This window comes from Gavia stellata, chromosome 3, assembly GCF_030936135.1.
Source record: "Gavia stellata isolate bGavSte3 chromosome 3, bGavSte3.hap2, whole genome shotgun sequence".
Lineage (NCBI taxonomy): Eukaryota > Metazoa > Chordata > Aves > Gaviiformes > Gaviidae > Gavia > Gavia stellata.
This window is the reverse complement of record NC_082596.1, coordinates 56258433-56282261: the sequence shown is the minus strand read 5'-3', so window position 1 is coordinate 56282261 and position 23829 is coordinate 56258433. Positions and strand designations below refer to the sequence as shown.

Here is a 23829-nt window from a genome sequence, read left to right as displayed (position 1 = left end):
GGTTTGCATGGCAAGGTTTTGGTATCAGGGGGGCTACAGGGGTGGCTTCTGTGAGAAGCTGCTAGAAACTTCCCCTATGTCTGATAGAGCCAATGCCAGCCGGCTCCAAGACAGACTCACTGCTGGCCAAGGCCAAGCTGATCAATGATGGTGGTAGCACCTGTGGGATAACATATTTAAGAAGAGGGGGAAAAGGTGTTTTTAAGATTTGGTTTTATCTCTCATTATCCTACTCTGATTTGATGGGTAATAAATTAAATTAGTTTTCCCAATGAAGTCTGTTTTGCCTGTGATGGTAATTGGTGACTGACCTCTCCCTGTCCTTATCTCGATCCACAAGCCTTTTGTTATATTTTCTCTCCCCTGTCCAGCTGAGGAGCGGAGCGGCTTTGGTGGGCACCTGGCGGAGCGGAGCGGCTTTGGTGGGCACCTGGTGTCAAGCCAGGGTCAACCCACAACAAAGAGTCACAATGAAATCAAGGAGAATTATGTGTGCTCAGATGGTGGGATGCAGTATATGATGTAGATGGAGTCTAAAATGTTCTCGATTCCTTAGCCTTACTCTAGCTAATCACCAGCTACATCCTTGACTGATTAAGTGTGACAATTGTTTCCTGGTCTCAAGAGCTGAGAAAAGGAACAAATGAAAATTCCCAGTAAATTAGTATGCTTTACAAGGGGGGAAAAAAAAGGGGTGGGGGGTGGGGGGTGAATTTTACACTATGGTCCCAACTTAAACAACAAACAAGAAATGTAGAGGTATAGTTCAAATAAAGCTACGTTCAAACAACCCCCACATGAACAGCTAGTCAATGTGATATACTGCTGTATTTTTCGGTGCCTATTACTGTGTTTCATTGAAGTGTACCCTCGAAATCATCATGTTGCAGAACAGATGTGCAACTAAAGAATTTGAATGACTGCATAGACATTACATTAAAAAAATACAACATGATTTTCAAGACAGTCATATTTCTGGGTTGAACAAACCCAAAGGAAAGAATTCTATTAATACATACACTATGATATCATAGAAGGAAATAAAATTCAACACAATGTCTACTTTGGAAAGAAAACATATCAATAAAATAAATGAGGTAATTTAAACCCTGTGTTTTTCATAAAAGTCAAGAAATGGATATCTTATAAGTGCATGCTATAAATCCACAGCTAAGTGCTCTTACAAAAAGATAAGCATGCACATTTCTCAAACAGTTATTAGGAAACAATTTTTAAATTTTTTTTCCTCTTTTTTTTTTTTTTAACTTTGATGGGTGATGATACCTTGGCATTTCAATGAGATGCAACCTCCTAAGACATTTCTTGAAATGGAATGTAAGTGTTTAGAGAACCTTGGTCCAGACTGCACCTTTATCTTAAATAGGTTTAACTATTCAATAATACAGTTTTGCAGTTACCTTAAATTATTTATCAAGCATAACTCATTAATTTTCATTCTAGATAAAATAACTGAGTTTGTAAAGTTGACGAAAATAGAAATTAATTGTGATACAAAGGAATTCAAATATTTTACTTCCTAAAAGGCATTACTCTGTACTAAATTTACAGACTGTTAGTTCCTGTAACATATTGGGATAAATCCTTATTCATTAGTAACGTAAGTAGGAGGCACTGAATGCGTATTCCATACTATCTGAGAGAAAAAATTTAATTTTTGATTTAGCAGAAGGAAAGAAGGCAAGAAGGCAAGATTTACGTGCTTTTGCACACAAGGACTGGTTTCTACAAGTTTCTGATTACACTCAAACCTATAGTACACACATCTGCAACATTTTATTTCTTGCTGTGTTTCAGTAATCTAAAATGTAGGAAGGCCATAATCAGGAGAAAAAAGGACACACACACACATCCACTATTCTAGATGAAGCAGCCAAGAGGTGGTAAACCTTGCTCCTAACCTAGTGGCACAAGCACAGGAAGGAATACTCTTTATTACTGCTTTGCACATGTGCTCACCCTGTTTCAGCCTGTCACACCAGTACACCATTTTCATACAGAATGTCCTATGTGTTTTTGACTTGTAATACAAACATCTTCAAATACTCCAATGCAGAGAGAATCAAATTTACTTCAGCAAAGACACAGTATGGAGAAGACTCCTGTCTTTATCTTATACAGATGAGACTAACCAAGTTTCCAATACTTTCTTTAGTATGATGGTTCCTAAGTCGTTCGTGGTCTTGGGTTGATCAATAAAATTCTCCTGTGCCGGAATTTTTGATCCTGTTGCTCAGTGATTAACTAGGATGCTGGAGGGTGAAGAATCAACAGACACTCAGCTAGAACAAGAGATAGTCCTGCTGTAATACTTACAACACATTTCCCTATCTTTATAACACAATAAAGGGTTAAAAATAAATCCCACAAATTTGGGGTACACTTTGGGTACAAAAAGGAAGCAAATAAACTTTGAATTTAGCCACAGGGTTCTTTGCTTAAAACAGGCAGGAAAGAAACAAATATTCCTTCCATCAGTTAGGACATGCCCTGCCATTCAATTCTTTTATTTACATTTAAAATGTAAACCCCTTAAAATAGTTATAATTTGCTAAGTTATCAAAACAACACTTAATGCATTCATGAGTTCACTAAAAATTAACTGGCAAGTTTTTTTTAAATCTTACCACTGAGAATGCCATGGAGAAATATCCATCTTTTCTTAGCCACTTTAAAATTTCAAACCAGTATCTTCCTGATAACCCAAGCAATTTTATATTCAGTGCTGCTAAGAATCCTACAATCCTTGATAGAATACTTTTAAGAACTAAGGTATTTTTAAGAACTATTTAACTTATAGCATCCCGATTAATGTAGTATGTATTGCACAACTGAACAATGTGAAAAATTATCAGTGGCTTAAAAAGTCAGCTTATTTTGAAAATCTGTCCGCAACTCCTTTGTTTAAAGTTAAAAAGTACAGAAGAATGTCACTGTAAACAGAATAAATCCTACTTTCGTTTTTGTAAGAAAAGGGAATCTCTAAAGAGAACTAAATTAAGCAGCAGTATATCATTTAGATGTGCTGTTTCAATTTTTCAGCTAGAAAGTATCTGGTAAGCTCTTCTTAGTTCATTAGGCAAGGAGTAGGACATAAATGCATCCTTTGCATTGTTTGATTAAACTGTTGTCTGAGTCTCAGGAAATAAGACACCTAGCAGTGCCATGACAGGTAAACTACATCATGTAGATCTTCTGGGACAATTCGATTTCCCACCTGTGAAGGTCTCGCTAACTAACGCTTTTGAAAGCTGAAGTTTCTTCTGTTCCAGCGCACCCGGGGCAGCACCTTCACTCATACAACTTTTAACACAATTGAAAACCAAAAGGACATTCAGCCATCTCTTGTGACCTTCTAAACCCAGAGTTGATTAAGTAACATTTAATAGCTTGTTGTATCAAACATAGTAACTTCTATTCTAGCCTAAACATATCCTCTAGGCAGCGTTTAAGGAAAACTTTCCTGAAGAAAGTAAGCATCTAGACGATGGATCCAGGAACACCCAGCTGCAAGAGTCTGGATTCAGAAGAGAACAGACTTCTTGCAGCAGGCAAAGTACACACTGAAATCAAACCGCGAATAAAATCTAAGGTAGTTGATGGTGCTCAGCATCCATTAAATTCAGGCTTCTTTAATCCACAAATTTGCTAAATCACCCATATTTCATCATTTTACCCAGAGGATTTATATCAACAAACTGGTGGATTTGTTACAATTGCTGTTGTTGTTTACAATTTCTCACCGCAAAACATTTCAGTGGTAATTCAGCAAATATTTGGTTGATTAGAACATTAATTCTAAGAAGATGCAATACTTGAAAAAGAAAATATAGACTAGAGTTGCTCCAGAGTAAATGGGCAATTGAACATCCTGGTAATTCTCATTAGCATAAATGGAAATTTTCTGTGAAGTAAGCGTAGAGGGAAATGAAATTTTGTACACAAAAAGATGCCCAAAAAGATATAGTGACACAAGAACTGCAAAAAAAATAATGCATTTGTTTAAAAAAAAAAACTAAAAAGCTGACAACTGGAAAAGCAATGTACTGTCCTTCAAAAATGACGGAAGTGGCACTAGAGAGATTTTCCAGTCACTTCTGCAAGTTTTCACTATGTCATATCACCTTGTTAAGAGACACTTTTTATATTTGGCATGCCAAATGCAATGAAATTGAATGCAGTATCATTTTTCAAGCATGAATAAAATGTGACTAGTGAGCAAAGAAAGTTACTTTGTTGATTTTTCACCAGTTTTATACATGGTTGAGGACAAATGATTAGTTTGCTTTCCAGACATGACCTAATCAGGTTATAATTGCAATCCTAGTGTGATTTCGTTGACACAATAATAAATACAAGTAAAAAAGTACTGGTGTTTAACTTACTTAGGCATCAGTATTGGTTGATTTTGACTCTCAATATTTGAAAAACGTGCTAAATGAAGGAAAGCAGAAAGTCTGATTTTAAGAACAGATATTCTATGTATTACCTTATTAACAAAACACCCTTCAGGTGCAGAAACATCTCTCTGTAAGTCTGAAAGGTATCAAAAATACCTTTTATCAAAAATGCTGTGATTAGGTAGATACAAAGGGTTACTCTTTATTAACAAAACAGCATTCCCTAAATGCCAGCCAATCCTACTGCCATCACTCACAAGGAGTGGCTACCTTTTAAGAGTAAAATACCACTGATTGTGACTACTGTGAGTGCCCAAGACTGCGTAAGTGAGTATCCAAGATACTGGAACTGCTGCACATATGCAGAAGAAATGCAAGGCTCAAGCGTAATGGGTCCCACTTTCAGACAAGGCAAAGTCAATATAGATGTCCTTTTATTTATTATATTTTATAAACACGTGTACGGGCCATCTTGGAAATACTGCAGAAAGCAAAAGACCCGAATTTATTAACAGTCAGACTTGGACTTTAATTCCCAAAGCTAGTAAACAGAAGATTTTTTGTCCAGTATTTTTTCCTACTATTTACTAATTTTACAGAGAAAGGAAAATACATTTTCAGGTAACATTTGAAAACTATGGAGCTGCTCTAATTTGAGAAACCTCTCAAAGCATGACAACACTACCTGAAGAAGCTGGAACTTCTGCTCAGATGCACCATTTTCAGATTCCACGCAGTAGGTAACTGCACATAGACATCAGCACCGCTTGCACCCCTGAATTGGCATAATGAGGTGTGCCAAAATACACCAGCTAAGAGTCTTTCCTTCAGTGCCTCAACTAACAACTACCAGTTCTGTTCATTAACTTACAAAATGTTATTGCCCCACGTGAATTTTAAGCCTTCTTTTGAGCAATATTTACTCATAATAAATTTCATGTGATTATTTTAATCATTATTTATTACCAATCCTAAAAAAATAATGAATAATCTCAACTTTCAAGTTGTTTATCTTCCAGATTTTCAACTACTAAAACTCTTGAAAAAAATTCCTTAAACTATTACATCATAAATTCTGTATATTTTTTTAAAAGATCAATCCACTTCTACCCATATTGCCATCTTCGTTTTAGCAGAACCAACAAACCTAATAAGCCTTATAATTCTTTCACCAAATTCAATTTGTCAAATTCTTCCTCATCTCATATGCATAGACACATCTTCCATTATTTTGTTAGAAATTGATTTGATCAAACACAAACATGAAATCACATATTTCTGAATCATGTATTTCTGCAGTCCCTTTTCCAACAGACAGTAATATCTAAAAGAACTGCTTTCTGATCAATGCTCTTTGTTTTTTCAATCCTTTTCAATATTTAAAGAATTTCAATATTTAATGAATTTCACTATTCATCCTCTAATTTTTGTTCTGTTACCTTTGTGACTCTTGTACACTTTCAAACACAGTATTGACATTTTGAAGGCCATTTCTTATATAACTAATATGACCTCTTTGCAAAAAGCAAGCAATGTATAGGAAGCCCATACACACCAAGCCATTAAAGAAAACAACAGTATGTGGACAAATTCTGAGATATCTGTCTAAAGTTTCAGATTCAACTTCTGAACCAACCATTGCATTTTAGAAAAAATAGAAAGCAAAGTAAGAAAAGGTAAATTATCCATATGTTGGAGTACACCATATGTTAATTAATGAAAATAAAAATATCCTCTGGTGCAGAGCTAACTTGAAAATAAAGATACGAAGGTTATAGGTGAAGAAAAAGAAATGAAGTGTGGGAGGATGGGATGGAAAGTGTTGGGGAAAACATATCATGTGAAGACTCATGACTCCAGCACATGTAAACCCAGACTCAGGGAGACTTTAAAAAGCAAAGCTATCCAGCAGCATCTCCCCAGGACTGGAAAAACCAAATTCAGGTTGAGTATTCTAGAGCAGGGAGCAGGTAAATATTCAAAATGATCAATTTCAATTAATTGAAATTAGAGGACAATGTGGATCTTTCCAAAGTCTCCTCCACATAAAGTAATACAAAAAGGAATTGGACTAATTTCTACCCTCACGCTTGAAAAGAGACAGCCTTTAACAGAAGGGATTCAGCATTTCTGAGATGAAGGTGTAAAGTATTCACCCATATGAGGCTATCACAGTGGACACCCCCAATCCATTTTCAAACCAGTATGGCTCCAGAATAAGAACAAGGATCATTCTTTGAATATATACATCCAAACTGGGAGAAACTATATATTGCAAAGTATTTCCTCCATCTTCCACTGTTGATAAAGTTGATAGCTTATGCAAAAAAAAACAGAAAAGCCAACAGTATTGTCCTACAGCTGGATGGTTGGTATGCAGAAGACGGTGACTCTGTATTGTGAACCATATGTGCACTTAAAGAAAGAATACTAAGAGAATATACTACTCTGAATTAAAAATACCATGTAGAGTATTAATGGAAGGGAAAACTAAAGCTCACAGGTTTGAACGTTACCTGCAAGTTAAAGATCCTGTAAATATGACATGTCAAAAGCTTCTCTGGCTTCAATGTTGTGGGTTTAGAATACTGTCAATTTGGAACAAAGATAAGTTAATGCTGCGTTTGTATAAAACCTTCTGAAGGATTCACATCTGAGCTGCAGTTCCACTCATGAAGGCAACTGGAAAGATTTATTTAACAGGAAACCTGACTTACCTGAATATAAATCAAATGCAATTACAAGATAACTCTCCCTCTGTTTGATAAGGGGGGCCGGGTGCAGCATGGGCAACAAAGTCTCCAACGAGTTCTGCTACTCCTCTTGCCCCTGGAGGGCCACCCTAGATGCAGCCCAGCCCCAAGGCAGTAAAGTAGTCCCACCACAGACAGAAGGTTTCTTTACCAGCCCCAGTCACTCAGAAAATCCATGGGCAGCTAACTAGCCAAGGGGCCCAACTGCTTGGGAGAGGTTTTTGTTTGTTTTTAAAGGAACTGTGCTCAAAAAAACAAGTCTGGTGCAGGACAACATTCTTGTTTATTTTCATTTCTGTAAGATCCCTTATCCCATGTTTGGCCTAAAATTATATGTTCTGGCAGCTCCACCAGTAGCTTCTACAGCCAGTGAGAACTGTGCTGCAAACTGTTCAAACAGTACACTGACTCATAAAACACAATCACTATAGACAGCTTCCCACAAATGGTACACAAAGTTTTCTTCAAATTCTCTCAAGGGTCCTCATGATGCAGTCAGCTGGATTTCTTTAAAGCTGGTCTAATACCTTTTACCAGCTGTAACATTTTTTAACTTCTGTGCTGTGAGTGGATCTCAAACATGACAGAGCTTTGAGACAGACCTGTCTGCAGCTTTTCTTTAAAGTGAACACACCGAAAAATACCAAAAGGGCTTTGAAGAAGCGATGTTTTATTAGAACATAAACTTGAACTCTCGTCTGTCTGAAAACCCAGATTCTTTCGGGTGAGAGAGATAAAAACCAGCCATTTGAAACCAAATGCCTTTTCTGCCCAACTGTGTCTTTGCAACAAGGGCCCTTTTCCTCCAGACCTGCTTTTCACACTAGCAACTTTCAATAGCCTCCATGATTTCAACGAACTCTACTTGTCCTCTGGGTCAACAGAAAAATTTCCCCTCTCTTCATCATCTCTGGCCTAGTTTTGTGTCTCTTTCCCATTATTCTAAGAAAACTCCCCAAGTGTGAGCTCCCCAGTCAGCACATCTATTACTGCCTGCCCTGTTCTTTCCTGGAAGAGCTTCTCCCACAGCCAGGTGCTCTCAAAGAAGAAAACCTCTCCTCCCCTTCACAGAAATGCCCCTGACCAAAAAGCATGCAGTTACCAACCATGGACTTACCACAGCATACAATGTGCATACAAAAAATAATTTTAAAAGACACCTTGAACCACTATCTCACTTGTCACACACGGAATGACAATATGTGCATGAAGAATTTTTTTCATGTTCCTTCTGTTTGCAAGGAAATAAGATGAAATTTCCAACCTCACAAACAGAATAAAACTTGTTTAGCACAAAGGCTCTTTCCCTGACTCTGAGGGCTATGCTCACAGATGCTTCCTTGTCTTGTCTGTTCCTAACAGGGCACAGGTCCGCCAGTTGATTCTTTAGCCTGTGTACCTGCAGTGAGATTGGAAGAAGAGGTCTGCTAGACACATCTGCTAAATCTATCCTAAACAAAATAAAGGAATTCAAAATACAGGATTCAGTAAATAAAGGATTAAAGGATAGGAATAGAAATAGTAACAATCAACACAGTAACAGACGAACACATCTTGCTAAAAAAAAGCCTGGTTTTACAGTTGGAGGGGATTGCAAGTACTGCTGAAAAAGAGAGCAGCTAAAGATATAAAAGACTTCTGTGAAGCGCTTAACATAGTAAACAAACTGATTAGAGCAGCATGATAAAACACATAAAATGTATTAAAAGCTGAGTAACTGAAGCAACTGTTAATGAAGAAATCTCAGTGAAGAAGGGATGAGGTTCTGCTACTGGGATTCTCTTTGGATCACCGCTAAACTACATGCTATTTAACTTATTTAACAAGGACATAACAACAGATGTTAAAATTGCTTCTGGAAAAAACTGTAATGGATACAAACACTTGCAAAACAACACAAAGTGTCTGACCTAGGCTAGTCTCAGGACCAAGGGTGAGTTGTCCTCTCCCAGCCTGATAGACACAAGGTTGCTGCAGTTCCATGTCCCCAGATCCAGCTAGCAGTGAGACTTCCTGACACAGACAGACAGACATACACACCAAGAGAGATGGCCTCACAGATCAAATACAGACAGAAAAACAGTGCCTTTACTGGCACCCCTATAAACATACAGAGGTCTCACACAAACAGCATGGACAGCCCCATCCTGTTCCTCCTCTCCAGCTAATGGGAATTTCAGTCTGCTAATGGAACCCACACCCTGCTCCTCCCCAGATGCTGGCCCCCCCGACCCCAGAGCCCCTGACTTTCATGGTCCCACACCAGCTGCTAGCACTCAAATCTCTTCTACTACTCTACGGTTAGCCTGGTTTGAAGTTCATGAGCATTCACACACACACTGAAGATGAGAGTGCACCCACACACAAGATGGTTAGAAACAGGATTTAATAAGAACACAAGATAGACTGCAGAGATCAAGCATCAGGCAGAGTCACACCAGCATCCTGAGTGGCCAGCTATTTACACTTGATGAGCCTCTTTTATCCCTTTATCCTTCTATTTTTTCCACGCTTGCTCCCTCCCAATCCAACCTTACTCCTGCCTTTGGTCCCCACATTAACAGTCGCACATATGGTGAGGGCGGTAAGCAAAATTGCAAGCCATGTTTTCCAATGAGTCACTTACCTATCAACTTACATTTTATTACAACTTGGCACTCAAAGCATGAGACAGTTGTTTTGTCCCTGAAGATAAGCATCTATAAAACTAACCAGCACATGCCTACAATTAATGCTGTAGCCCAGAAAGTCTCCCTTCTTTTCTAAGCACATTCTCTTTGCTGCACCACCAATAATATTAGTCTTTATTTTTGTAAACCATTCAACCATGCAATTCAGCATTTAAGAAACAATACTCAGGAGGTAAGCAGAAATCATCTTTAACATGTTTCAGGGGAGCTCCTGGGGTAAACCAGTTGCTCTTCAGGTAAAAGCTTTGGGGAAGTAAATATAACAAGGAGGGGTGGGGGGAACATTGGTTGATCCTGCATGTCATCCTTATTGAAAAGGGCCACCTCCAAGAACAGGGTTAAGTGCTACTGGTGCTCTCCTCCCTTCCCAATGACAGGCTGAAAGGTTTGTTAAACACAGAGGTTAATATAAAAAGCTTCTCAAGGTCCAAAGACAGTGAGCTTTACAACTTTTATAGAAATTCAATTTTGTTTCAGCTTTAGGTTGCTAGGTTAAAGTTTGACTAACGATCATACCTATGTATACTCTTCCAAATTTTAGATCACCCTAGCAAAAAGTTACTTTTCATTTAAAAGCAGACTTTCATTGTACTTTCTGCATACAGTATTCTCTGGAAAGAGTATTGCCACCTGGCCAATTACCAATTTCCTAACTACTGATAAAGGCACATTATCATCATAATACTATCAGATGTGTAAAATACTACTAAGATGTTGCACAGATTAGTATCTGCAGTAACATGGCACATGCAAATGATAGCCATCTTTTGAATTCCACTCAAATGTTTGATAGTTTGTCACAGACCTGTAAAACAGAAAACAAAACGCTACTATATTGCCTATGGCACGCAATCCCACAACAATACAGAGCCTTCTAAAATCTTGTTTCACATAGCAGTAATTTTAGAAGCGTATTAGCCTCAAGGGCCGTTCTGTTACTGGAGTAATTTACTCCTGGTTTTATGAGTGTGAACAAAGATAACTCACAAGAAATCTACTTTATCTATCAAAGGGTAGGGTAGAATAAAAATCAAACAACTCCACAGATCTATAGTAGACTACAACGTAGGGTTTAACCTACTCTTTTGAATCAAAGCAATCATCTTTTTTTCATCTGTTTAATATGTTCATCTGAAACCTCCCTTAGCGTGAACCATACATAGCCTCAATTCTTTCACTTCCACATAAAAAATCCTGCTCAGCAATTAGAAGCTCACCAGTGTAAGTACAATCAGAGACACTTCCCTAAAAGATACTTTTTATGTTTTGTTTGTTTGTTTTTCTGAACTGAATCACTGGTTGAAACTACAAAACACAAGTAGTGGGCTTATTCCCCAGTTCAACTACAAATTACTTTAGATTAGCATTTACAGCATTCTTCCTCCATGGAAACACTGCAGACACCTTAGGTAAGACTTGCTGAGTAAAATCTTAAGCACCTCAGGGCCTGTGTTTAGCTGATGAGCAATGGGATGGCTCAGGACCTTTCCTTTTGAGCCCCTGTCCCCACAGGAAAGCACTATGTTATACCAGCATAAAGGCACTCACCTGCCCCATGGTAATTACATGACAGTTTAAGCTTCAATGGATAAACTACTGCACTTTCCGCAGGCTGTTATACACTTTAGATATCTACCTTTTATTGCCTCATAGAAACCAGTCTGCACAGTCAACCTGTATTATAACAATACGAAAGCTTTAAAACTGATACAATAGCATATGCAACTGGGGCTGTTACTTTAATCTTAAAAAAACAACAAAACAAACAAAAAACCCCACCACCATGAATTCAAAATTTGCTTTTAAATTGGGAGTTTAACTCTGGCCTACACCAAGATACATATATATACACATACACACATATAAATCAGCTTGAAATACTGCATTAGTTGGACTTACTCTCTACAGGAATTAGAGACCCATTACATCTTCATTCCTGGATTTCTTTCTCTCTTTTTTTAATGCACTTATACCTTTGCCACTGAAGCAGCTGACAGCATTTTCTACAAATTGGTATATAAAGCCATATTTCACTTAGGTTTTCTCCTCTTAAGGATCCTGTTACACTTAGCAATGATAGAGGGAAGAGTGACATATCTTAACAGTTCAGATTGCTTTTTCCCTACCTGATTTCCAAATTCTAAAGCAAGTAAACAGTACAGAGTTATTTGTTATATGACAGGGTTACATGAAAGGGTTTCAGTACACGACAAATGAAAAAAAAACCCAAAATAATTTAAGGCCTAGGATTGTATTTGCTTAAAGAATATATTTAACTATTAATTCCACAAATTTGAAATCTCACCTCTAAAATAAAACTCTTTTTGCAAAAAGCACCTTCTTGGCATTCCAGGAAGACAACAGACTTACTCTCAGCTATTTTATTCTAGATATGTTAACCACTACAGTACAATCTATCTTTAAAGGCTCTTATCTAGAAGAGATTATGTCACAGACTACATCAAAAAATGAATACTGTGCAGGTTGCCAATTTATCTGTGTTTATTCACACAATAATTTCCTTCACTGTGGCAACAGGCAGACTTTCCAAAGCCATCTGCACACTGATGAAGTGGGAATTGTGCTTCTCATTCTTTTAAAGAGACTTTTTGCAAGCAACCAAAGGAATTGGTTTTAAGTCTTGTACTACTATGGCTCTTGGCAATGTCCTAGTTAGTCGCAGCTTGTATCCACCTTAAATATAGCAGAAGACATCCCTAAATCATTTAACCGGTGTACATAATGAAATTAACATACTTACCCCATGGAACTATATATTGTTTTTTTCCTGTGTGGTGTGTGGTCCCACGAAGGATACTATTTGATATACCTACTTTCAAGTTCTAGTCTGCTAGAGATGCATTAAAGATAATAATTTGGGCCTGATTCATCACTGAAATAAGCCCTCCAGTTTCCATGACTCACAATCCCAGGAACTAGATTGTCACTCAAGATAACAACAGGGTCAGGTTTTTTTCCAAGAAGGAAAGCATAAGACTCTAATTAACATAAGGGCTTAACGACGTGCTTAAGTACCATTCAGGAAAGCACTTAGATACTTACTTAATTTGGCTTCAATAGGATTAAAAATTGGGAAGGTACATGCATAATGTTTCTGCATGATGCTTTCTGGAGTTCTGAGTTCCTGCTACTACAGCAACCTGACATTTCACAGTTTATTTAAAAATTGTTAATTGAAATACCATTGTATTCACGGGTACAATTTTCAAAAATACCTAAGTGATACAAAATTCTAGAGTTGATTTCATGGGAGCTAATTTGTCAACAATGTACAGTAGCTAAAACCAGCAATTTAGGAGCTGCAAGCTGTAAAATTATATTGGCACATATACATACTGTGGATAGCAGTAGAGCATCTGAACTAACCCTTGCCCCGAGAAGGAAGTGCTAATTAATTCAGCAAAACTCAGACTCGTAAGTTCTGAAACTACTTTTTCCAACAATATTTAGGCATTTCTCAGCAGGCTTGTAATTCCCAAATTACCTAGAGCAAATGAACCATATTCAGCACCGTTTAGTATGGTGTTTTCAGTTACATTTTATACTAAGTGTGGCTGGTGGTCCATAAGAAAAGTTAAGGCTTGGTAGCAGTGCTCAAGCCAAAGAAGGTTGGACAACACTGACTTAATGTCTTGAAAATTTTTTTCAAGCCCAGAATTTAATCTAGATATTAAATATTAAGGCATGTGAGTGATTCTGAAGGGGAAAGAGGACTAAATAAGTGTATTCACTACTGTGAAAGGGGAATATGTATTTATACATATTTAAAATATGCTGCAGGGTAAAGTAAAATCAAACAGAAACCAAACTAAAAGATAACAAATGCTCTGCCCTTTTCTTCTTCCTTGACTTCGTCTTACCTTTAAAGCTTCTAGGTTGAAATTTGGACAGGGTACCAGAATCCCCCAGATTTCATTACATGTTAGTCAAACAAAAACTAAGGAACTAAAGCAACATTTTTTAGATATGCCACCTTTTTTTACAAAAATTTTAGCCTGGTATCCTCATGACCCATTCTGCTTCTCTGTGCTCCCCATGGGAATGTGTCTCTCCTCTCTGCAGCTTTCCGGGATGACTCCTGAGCGAGCCCCAGGCTGCCATTTGCAGCCACTGCTCTGTCCTTTCCCTGCTGTGGCTGCCCGCTGCCAACCTGGGCCTGGCTGTCCGGAGGACAGAGGAGGCTCCCGCCTGGGCCATATCCCCAACGGAAAGAGTGAGCAGCCAGGAGTCCAAGGCAGGCACCAACTCCCACCAAAGGGAGGGAGGGAGCCCAAGGTCCTCCTGCGGAGGACGGACCCTGACCCTCAAGCCTGCAGGGAAGGAAGCAGGACGCCAGCCAAGCCCTTCCACTGCGCCCACAGGGCCCTCAGCCTATGGCTCAGACCGGGAAAGATGGCAACGTTCCACACGGCACATCCATCCACTGCCAGCCCCTTACCCATCCTTTCCCACTCTTAGGATGTTACACGTGCTCTGCTAATTCTTTTTTTTTAAAACAATAATCCCCATTTCAGCTGTTTCTTTCAAGTAATGGTTGTTGCGATGCTGTTGAGCAGCACGAAGCGTCCCTTACCGGCCGCCCACCAGAGCAACCCATCCCCACTGCAGTGCTCTCTGCAGCAGGGAGATGAAGGCTGACCATAGCAATGATAGCCACAGCAGGGTTTTACTACAAATACGCCTTAATGCTTCTGCCTGTCACTCATCATTAACGTGTTGCACATCAAAAGCTTCTTATTTCTGCCCCCCTAATATTAAGAGCAAATTGCTACGTATGAGCAGGCAGCCTTACGCTGAGCCCTCTATCCAGGTAACTGCAAAAACAAGCAGTGTAGGCAACAGTTCAGGTGTAGGTATGCCAAACCACTCACGAAGTAATGGTTCTGTATTTTTAACATTCAATAAAAAAATTAGTTTCCAAACTGACAGATTTATTGTGTCTGACTGTCGTTTAGTTTAAGTTCGACTAAAATATGATTTAAAGTCTCAATTCCATTAAACTTCCTTTCCTTGTCTGCAAACATGAACCATTTGAACGTATCTTCTGAAGTACTACAGACCTTTTTTGTTATTTTCAAAGCCTGTTTCACACAACCAAATAAGTTATACTTCAACAGCATTTTGAGATTAAAATCTTCAGAAATACTATGAAACATTATCATAATGAACCAGATTACATTAAAATCTTAAAGGCAAATTAAAATCCTAAACTGAGTAATTGCTAGACTGAATTACCCTTTACAACATAATAAATACTTTGCTTTTCATTCAGACTACAACTTGGTGTCAAAAGCAGGAACACAAAGCATAGTGACGTAAATTCATTTTCAAGCAAGCAACAGAATCACTTGGCTTTACTGGAGACACTGTAGCATTTGTTTTCTCTTCTCTTACTTCACTTGTCACCTTCTTATTTTACCTAATGTAATTATTTTACTTCACATCATTTTGGTTTGATTTCTCAAAACCAAATCTGCAACACCTCTGTTCCTTCTCCTGGAATTTTTGCTGTGACCCTTTGAAGCCTGGCTACCTTTCTTTTGTGAATATTTTCAAGCGTTCTAGTGGTGAAGTTTCAAATAAACGAAACGTGTATCGAATTTTAAAAACTTATCTGCAATCAGCCCAGGAATAATTTGCCAAGGAAATTTTATCAGTTGCAGAACATACTCAAACTAAAATCTTCACTTATAGCCTAAATATTTTTTTAATCGGCTACTACTACAAGTAATACCTACAACTCTAGTACTTAGCCAAGATAAAAATAATATAGCCCCCATTTTCCAGTGTACTTTGTGTGTTAGACAGCACTTTGTATATAGGAACATCCAGACTCCAAGCTATATATTCAAACCAAAATGGAGATGGAATTGAAAAAAAGAAGAAAAAAGAAAAAATTGGTGGTAGGCACGGTACCGTAAATACACTTTTAAAAATTACTTTGGAAGTTTACTTGTTTTGAAATAGATGCCTGCTCTTCCACCTTCTTTAAGAGTCCTAAATCCCTTCTTCAGAAAAGCTAGAAAACAAACTATAAACGAAACCATCCCTTAGAAATCACCCATTCTCTGAAGCACAGTGAAAAGCCCAGATCCTTGGGCAAACTAGATTGTTTGCTAAATCTGTTGGATTAGTCTGACCACTGAGCACTGCTCACTCACTCACTCTCTCTTTGTTACACTTGCAATATTTTTTCAGGTCATCTGTCCTCTATTTCTTCTTATCACCTGCTGCATACAAGAGGAAAGTTGAGAACAGTCTACTAAAAAGTGAATGCACACTTAGTTAGCAGATGTCAGCAATCTTTTGCACATTGCACAATTAATAGACTTACAAATTCGGAGATTAAGATTTAAGAACAGGTTGAAAACATTTGAAATAAAATTATTGTAAACATGTTTCTTGAAATGTGGGGATATTTTAAACAAATATTCTGAAATGTCTGCTGAGACACAGAAGTTGCTATTAGCACAACAAACAGCTACATACTGAATGCCATTTATTCACAGAATGAATTATTTGTCATGCTAAAGAAGCTGTGCACTGCTGTTTGCATTTTGTTTAAAGTTTGCACTAACTTTTGCAGCTAAAAATGTCTGTTCAAAATTAATCTTTCTACTCTCTTACGTAAGCCTCTAGAGATAGAAAGGGGTTTTTTTAATCATTTGAAATGTATTTATTTTAAAAAGAAAGAAAACTTTTCAGTAAGGCAGCAACATCACCCACTTCATAACACTCAAACTTGATTTTTTGAGCAGACTGCAACTCGATAGACTTCGTTTTATGATGACAATTAATAGATAAATGCATCTAGGCTATTTCTACTCTTTGCTCATCATTTTGATAAGACTTGTCATGATACAGGAGGTAAAACTCACTAAACTTTAACAAAATGTAAGTTAATTTCCTGAAAGAATAATGTAAGGGAGATTTTTATTAAATCCTAATTAGTTCTACTTCATTATCACTTCAGTAGGTGGATTGGCTGATATCATTATTGCAATGGAGGTCAGTAAGAATGAATCAGTCCAATCTTACAAATAAACTGTTTCCTCTCATCTTTTTATAATAGTCCATCACCTTTTCTTGTATTTAGTAATAAAATTCACAGAGGTCATACAGGGAAAGTGAAAAAGCAGTGACTGAAAAGTGGCAATGGTAGACAAGCTCTTACTACCTTTTTTAAAAAAAAACTTCATCCAGAACTTCTTCTAGGGGCTGGCAATTTTGCTAATGTGAAATAATTTAACTTTCAGCCTGGTTTGGCAGATGAGAAGAATGTCTTACAAATCTCCTTGTTTCGGCAAAAGTCAGGTGCAAAAATTCTGAAATATATTCTGGCAATGGCTACTTCAGGAGCAACCTACAGCTTTGCAAGTCTAGCTCAAGCAAGTAGACAGGAATAATCTTCAACTTCTGTTTTCTCTAGAATCCTCTTTTTTCCTCAGCCAACTATTTATTACAAAACAAGATCAGCACTAAAACTAACTTAAGTGATTACGATTTATAAGCCTGTTTCACTGATTTAAAAATCTTTACACTTGATTAGAAAAATTTCTGTCTTGAACCCCCCTGAGTAAACTTCTCATCTTTTGTCTATAACTACTGTTTTCCAATTCTTCAGAATAAAAAGCAAAGGAGGAAACAAAGGCCTAGGAAAAGCATAAAATCCTGTATAATCTAATTCTTTTAAGAACTAGAGTCTGTAAAAACTATATATTTTTATGAAAAGCTAGGATTCCTACAAAAGGATGGGGTTTTTGAATGTAGCTAGTTCACTGTTATTAACAAGTACTGCTGTTTATTTCACACCTACAAAAAATAAGATTCTCACAGTTTATGTGCCTAATTCTTTCTTTAAATTCTTGTCGGGCCACACTCTACCTAACTTCGCTCCATCAGGGATGCCAGCCTCATAAATCTCTTTGGTTTCCTCCTCACCATCTCCCTGTGTACCTTCCCTCTGACTCAATATTCAACAACCCACCCCCTTTCTTTTTTCGACTAAATCAGTTTTAAAGGGCACTCAATATATTAACAGGCTAAGTAAGTTAATTGTTGAATTTTGCTGTTTCCTCTGCCTTGAATCCCGATTCCTTAATTTCTGTTAATGGGAGCCACGGCTATCATAATTTCTAACATCGTAGGTGGGTTGTATACATAAGCATTTATACTCCCTGGTTTGTCCTGACCTGGTGGTTACCAGAAAGATTGCTACAAGGTAGATGGAGCCTTTGATCTTAATTAGACGTAAGTGAAACCATGCAAATAGCAACATATACCTGATCTAAACTCACAATCTAAACACATCAGGGTCTTAAAGCTATAAAAAGCATTCATATCCTTACATCCACCAATTATCTACCTACTGATCATGTGTGCTAAACTACACGTGAAAAGCATTCTTTAGATGAACTAACTTTAATCCTGGATTAAACAACAAAAATAGTGTTTCATACCTTTAAAATCTCAAGTGATTTTCTAACAGATGGAAAAACAGTGGTTGAGACAAAATACCAGCACTTCAGTTATTCTCTGTAGCATTCTTTTTATTTCATGGCAGCTAAAAAGATTTCCATTTTTTCTTTTCTTTTTAAAAAGTAATACACTAGTTCAGTCCATTAAAAAAAAAGGAAAGAAAAAATAAAAAAATCTGAAAACACTGAAGATTTTCTGAGACGCTACTAAAAATGTTGCTTAAGGATTCTCAAATGCCCAAGAAAATCATTACCAGGAAATTACTTTTTAATCAAGCTGAGGAGGAAAGCAGAAAGTATTTTATTCACTACAACAATATAGCACATGCTTAAACAGTTAGAAAACACTGTTTGCACTTCAAGAGAGACCATATCCCCAGAAATAACTAAAATTCTCTAATATTTAGCTTATATCCACAGAGAGATTGAAACTCATATTTCCCCACAGCTTACCTTTCCTTACAAATTTCTAGCATAAAACATGTATTCACTCTGCTATTATTCATGATTTTCTATCTGTCTCAGCTAGGACGGCAATTATGGACTACCTATTTTTCCTTTCACACTACTCAACTTTGGTTAGTAAGGTTACTAAGACCTACAGAGAAACCTGGAATCCTCAATCCTCCCCCACCTTTTTTTTTTTTTTTTTTTTAATTGTCTGAGGATAAGGAAGAATGGATACTTAGTACTGTAATTACTTAATAATGGTTCCAATACTTAAGTAGCACAGATAAGTAGTATTTTAGGGTTGGATGTGTCATGAAAGCTCAGTTAATATGATAATAGAGTAATATAAGCATTCACTGTTTTAAAAAAAATAGTTAGCATTTTAAATAGGAAATCCAGTTGAAATAATTCTGCTGAACAGTCTACTAAAAGCTCTATAATTTGTATGTTTTTCCTTCTGCTTTGTTCTTCAATAGATCTTCACACAAACGTTTTGCAGCTTTTAGCCTCAAAATGGTCAAATTGATCCTAGGTAAGAAGATACTCCCAAGACTTGCAAATCACCACCAAAGATGCTGAAAAGTATGACTAGTGCCCATGTACACCTGCACGGTGACTCAGTCTCTAAAATCAAAGACTTGGAAGTGGAGACTTAGAAATTTCAATTGCCAAAGGAAATTTCTAGCCCTTCAAAACAATCTGCATCATAAATCTGCATCACCTGATAATACTTAGAAATTTTAAAGAATATATTTAGTACTGTTGGCAAGTAATATCAGAATACTAACATTTATAAATGACTGCAAAGTAAAATGAATATGGAGAGAAACCCTCAAATTTGGAGCACTTGACACCATGCTCTGTCTCCAGGTAAAGGCTGAAGAGGTGTAGCTCAGGCTTTCTGAAACAAAATTCCCTAAAGAGGGACTTTCGCCAGCCTTGCACTGATATAAAGAAAACTTCACCAGAGTTAGCTGCGAGCTGGGGCTCACTGGAGTGAGAAAGATACGCAACATTCGAAGCCACATCAACATCTGTCATCTTATGCACGGATACCTGTATTGCTTCTAGCGCATTTCTGTAGAGTACTTCCCCAGTGCTGAGTGCAAACATCCATTAGAAAAAGTTTCTATTTTACCAATGCCTCTTTAATTAAGGTTGGTTTTTATTTCAATTGAAGTTTGAGTTAAAGGTGGATTACAGACTTTGAGTCGGCATTGGTGTTTTAGAGTGGAAAGCAATATAGGCGTCCTCTGTTAGGAATCATGAACTCCTGCAAGTACCTCTCAGCTTTATTTCACACTCTGCCACTGACTCATTATCTCAAGTGAGTGAGTCACTTAACCTGCATAGGTCAATTAGATTGTCTTTAAATTATGCAGGATACTACAGGACCTCATGGTTGTTATGAGGTGTTACTCATTTCTGGAAGAACATTTGATGTTCTTGGATAAATAACAGTGTAAATTTTATTACTGCTAGCTAACGAGAAAATAGCTTGAAGGCCATGCTATGTGCCATTTGCCGTTATTTTGCATGATAAATGATTCTCCCAAATAGTCATCAGTGGTGAATGTCACTTTTCTCAGTCCCTGACATGTTTTTACTTATTTACAAGCCTTTGCACTAGGTATGCAAGAAGACAGGCATTAAACAAGGACAGTAATTGTCAGCTCTCACAGAACTGAAACAAAAATGGGGACGTGGCATCCACAAAAATGAGATATAGTGTTCATTTTGTTCTGGAAAGTAAAACAAATAGTAACTTTTTAGTCATGATTACTATGTCCTTGATCAATTTCCTTGCTTCCTGAAAAGTAGAACCATACTCCCTATGTAATACTGAGTCGAAATCCTTAGTTTACAGCATACTGTTATTTATTTGACAGGTATGTTAAAAATCAAGCCCGTTGAATCTGTTTAAATGTGTTTTACTATTTTATTATTATTATTACCTGAAGCCAGAATGAGAAAGACTGTTTATTACACAGTAATAAGCAATATTTGGCATTAGCAGGCATAAGAGATACAGAGGTCATTTACTTGTGGTGAGGGAATACACTTTTATTCGTTGACTCATAGGAAACATCTTGCTACTAACACCTTCTTCTGGGCTTTTTTTTCCCCCTTGTTTTAATTAAAACAGGAGTAAACTGTTTTCCAGTTTTGCTAAACAAACAGAAAAAAAGATCACGCTGACAGAAGGAAGAAAAGGTCTTTTCTCAGGAGACATTTCTTAAATGCATAACCTTCAATAACCTTTAGAGTCTCTAGGTATAACATGAAATTTTGTTACAATCAAATGCAATTGCTTTTTTGAAATGGGCAAAGAACTGTTACAACTATTAGTGATACACCATCTGTGAAATAAGGTATCAGGCAGAAACGCAGAAGCTGGGCCAGGAAGCATTTCAAGGCCTACCTCTGTAGCCAAAGTTGCTCTTTAAGCCACTACAGATCAGTACTGCTACTGAAAGTGGTCCACACATTTCTACTGTGCCTTCCTATTTCTGTCCTATGAGGCTGCACAGTAAACCAAATCAAGGACCCAACTGATTTTCTGTTTTCTCTGGATTTTGGGCTTTTTTTTGTTTGGTTTTTTTTTGTTGTGTTTTTTTTTTGTTGTTTTTTTCTTTTTGTTTTTGTTTTGTTTGTTTGTTTTTGTTTGTTTTTTTTACTGCTGGGGATGTGGGAGAAGGTGGTGTCAGGTCCCCAAGGGCACTACTAGGCCATAGTGTCCCACTCCCCACCCTACCCCGAAGCCCCATTTCAGTTCAGACCTGGGCCGTCAGTCTCTGTCCCAGGGATGCTGGAGGAGTGCCAGTCTCCAGCCCTGCCTCCGGCCCCTTCTCCTTTGGCTCCTGCCCCGGGGCCCCTAGTTGGACGCGGGACCTGAGGCTTTCCTTGGATCCCACTTGCAGGACATTACTCCTGTTACTGGCTCTGCCGGCTGCGTTTAGACACTGTAGGACTGTGCCCCACCTGTGAGGGCACAGCCGGTGCTGGGATCACCCTTAGCTCCCAAACCCCCTTCCCCTAAGAAGCAGCCAGTCCTAATGTGGGAAGGAAGGTGTTGGTCAAGTTAATATAAGCATGTGTGAAACTACTGCCTAAAAACTAGGCTTCATCTCAGCTCATTCACAGGAAATAATAATGTATGTACTTCCTCTCCAGTTGTACAAACCTCAGTAAGAAATGAAATCCTAAGGAACGCTGACATTTAAAATATCACATTTGTTACGTGAGATAGCACTCACCGAAACAAAGTGCTATTGCTTCAGGTCTTCTGCGAAAGCAGTTACAGCAAAATTAAACACTTCTATCACATTTTATATGTTTGCAGTATAACAGCTAGAGAGGCACTTCTTCATTAACTTCAGTGACAAAACTGATGCAAGAAAACTATCCCTACCCCGACAACCACTGATCCTTTATCTGTCTTAAGCAAAACCATTATGGCCCTCCTAGATCTCATGTTAATGACAGACCACGAAAACTAACAGGGATGAACTGATACAGTCTACCTCTAAAACAGAAAGTAACAGCAGTGTGGCCCATTGTATTTCTTTTTAAGGATTATCTCACAGTATGGGAAAATAGGAGTTGAAAGCATAGCATGATCTTGAAAGGCTTCTAAAAGCAGGAACTATTCCACTCCATTTCAAAATGCTGAAGAAAGGTGCTTCAGGATTAGAAAGGTGGATTCATTTGAGAGAACCCAGAGAGGCCTCATTTCAACTTTAAATTGCTTTAGTGAAAAAGAAACTACTGGAAAAGAACCAAAAGAACTGTTCTGGGAATTTTAATATGCATTAGACTTGAATGAATGCTAACATACAGTCTTCCAACATCTTACTGGATGTTTTATTTTTGAAACAGCTCTTGCCTTCCAAATTCTATTCCAGCAGCTACCAATTCTACTGACCACAGAGCACGATTTATTGACTTGCCCCACTCAGACCACAATATGATCTTCATCTGCTTATCTAGCACAGATTCTTCTGACTCCCATCACAAGAAGAAAAGGGACGACATTTATTAATTGGATGGTGTCTTGAACTAGACTTCAAGGCTGATTATTGATGCACAGAGTACTCAGTAAAACAGAAAATTAAGAAATTTGCCTGAAACCAACAAAAAGAACACAGTACCTACCACAAGACCATAAAATGAGTACGTACTTCTATTTTTTTTTTCCAAGCACCCTTTTCCAGATCTCTCTCTTTTATTTGTTCTTTCCCCCAGCCAATCTAACTCTGTATGTATGCTGAAAGTGTCTTACTTCTGATCTAATTTCTTACAATTAAAGAAAGGTTTACGGAAAAAGCTGATTTGGTCATTTAAAAGTTTCCTGCATCCTTAAACAACCAAGTGTTGTTTTACAATATGATGTAGCTAATTAAGAACGCTTAAGCTCCAAGAGGAACCTACCTTCGAGCACTAAGTCGGAGCAACATTTCAGGTCCTCTCCTCTCTCTATTGAGAAGTACAGCAAAATACAGAGGGGAATTTCAGGAACCTCAACTGTGGCCATACGAGGTTGGATCTGATGTCAGCCTATTGCTGCAGCTGGCATCTTGCCTGTGGCAAAAGGAAGTCCTTTGGAGATGGGGCAATGAACCCTAAAGTAGGCTGGCCTGGGACAATCCACACTCCATGTTGGTATTTTCCTGACCTCTAGTATTAAAAAAAAAGTTTTAGAGAGGCAGAGAAGCTAACACTCCCAGCTTAGTGACAAAGCCTACTACAACACTATGCAACCATATGGTACACACAGCTTTATTGCATCAAATTTTTTCCTTTAGTAATTTGTGTGGTAACATTTAATATCTTATGTATTTAGCACATCAATATTTAAATATTATGCTACTTTGTTTTACAATTGTTTGTATGAAAGTAGTTGATCTATTATTTCAAAGACTGGAATGGTTTTGGTTTACTAGGGTTTTCTTTTTTGTTCTGTTTTTTAAAGAAACCTAATATTCCACTCTCATTGACCAGAAGGAATACATTTATTTGG

At 37.6% G+C, this 23829-nt stretch overlaps 1 protein-coding gene across 1 annotated transcript in view; it reads right to left on the bottom strand.

Moving 5' to 3' along the window:
• Nucleotides 1-23829, bottom strand: part of PTPRM (protein tyrosine phosphatase receptor type M) — a 481477-nt gene that overhangs the window by 334087 nt on the left and 123561 nt on the right. The window lies entirely within an intron of this gene.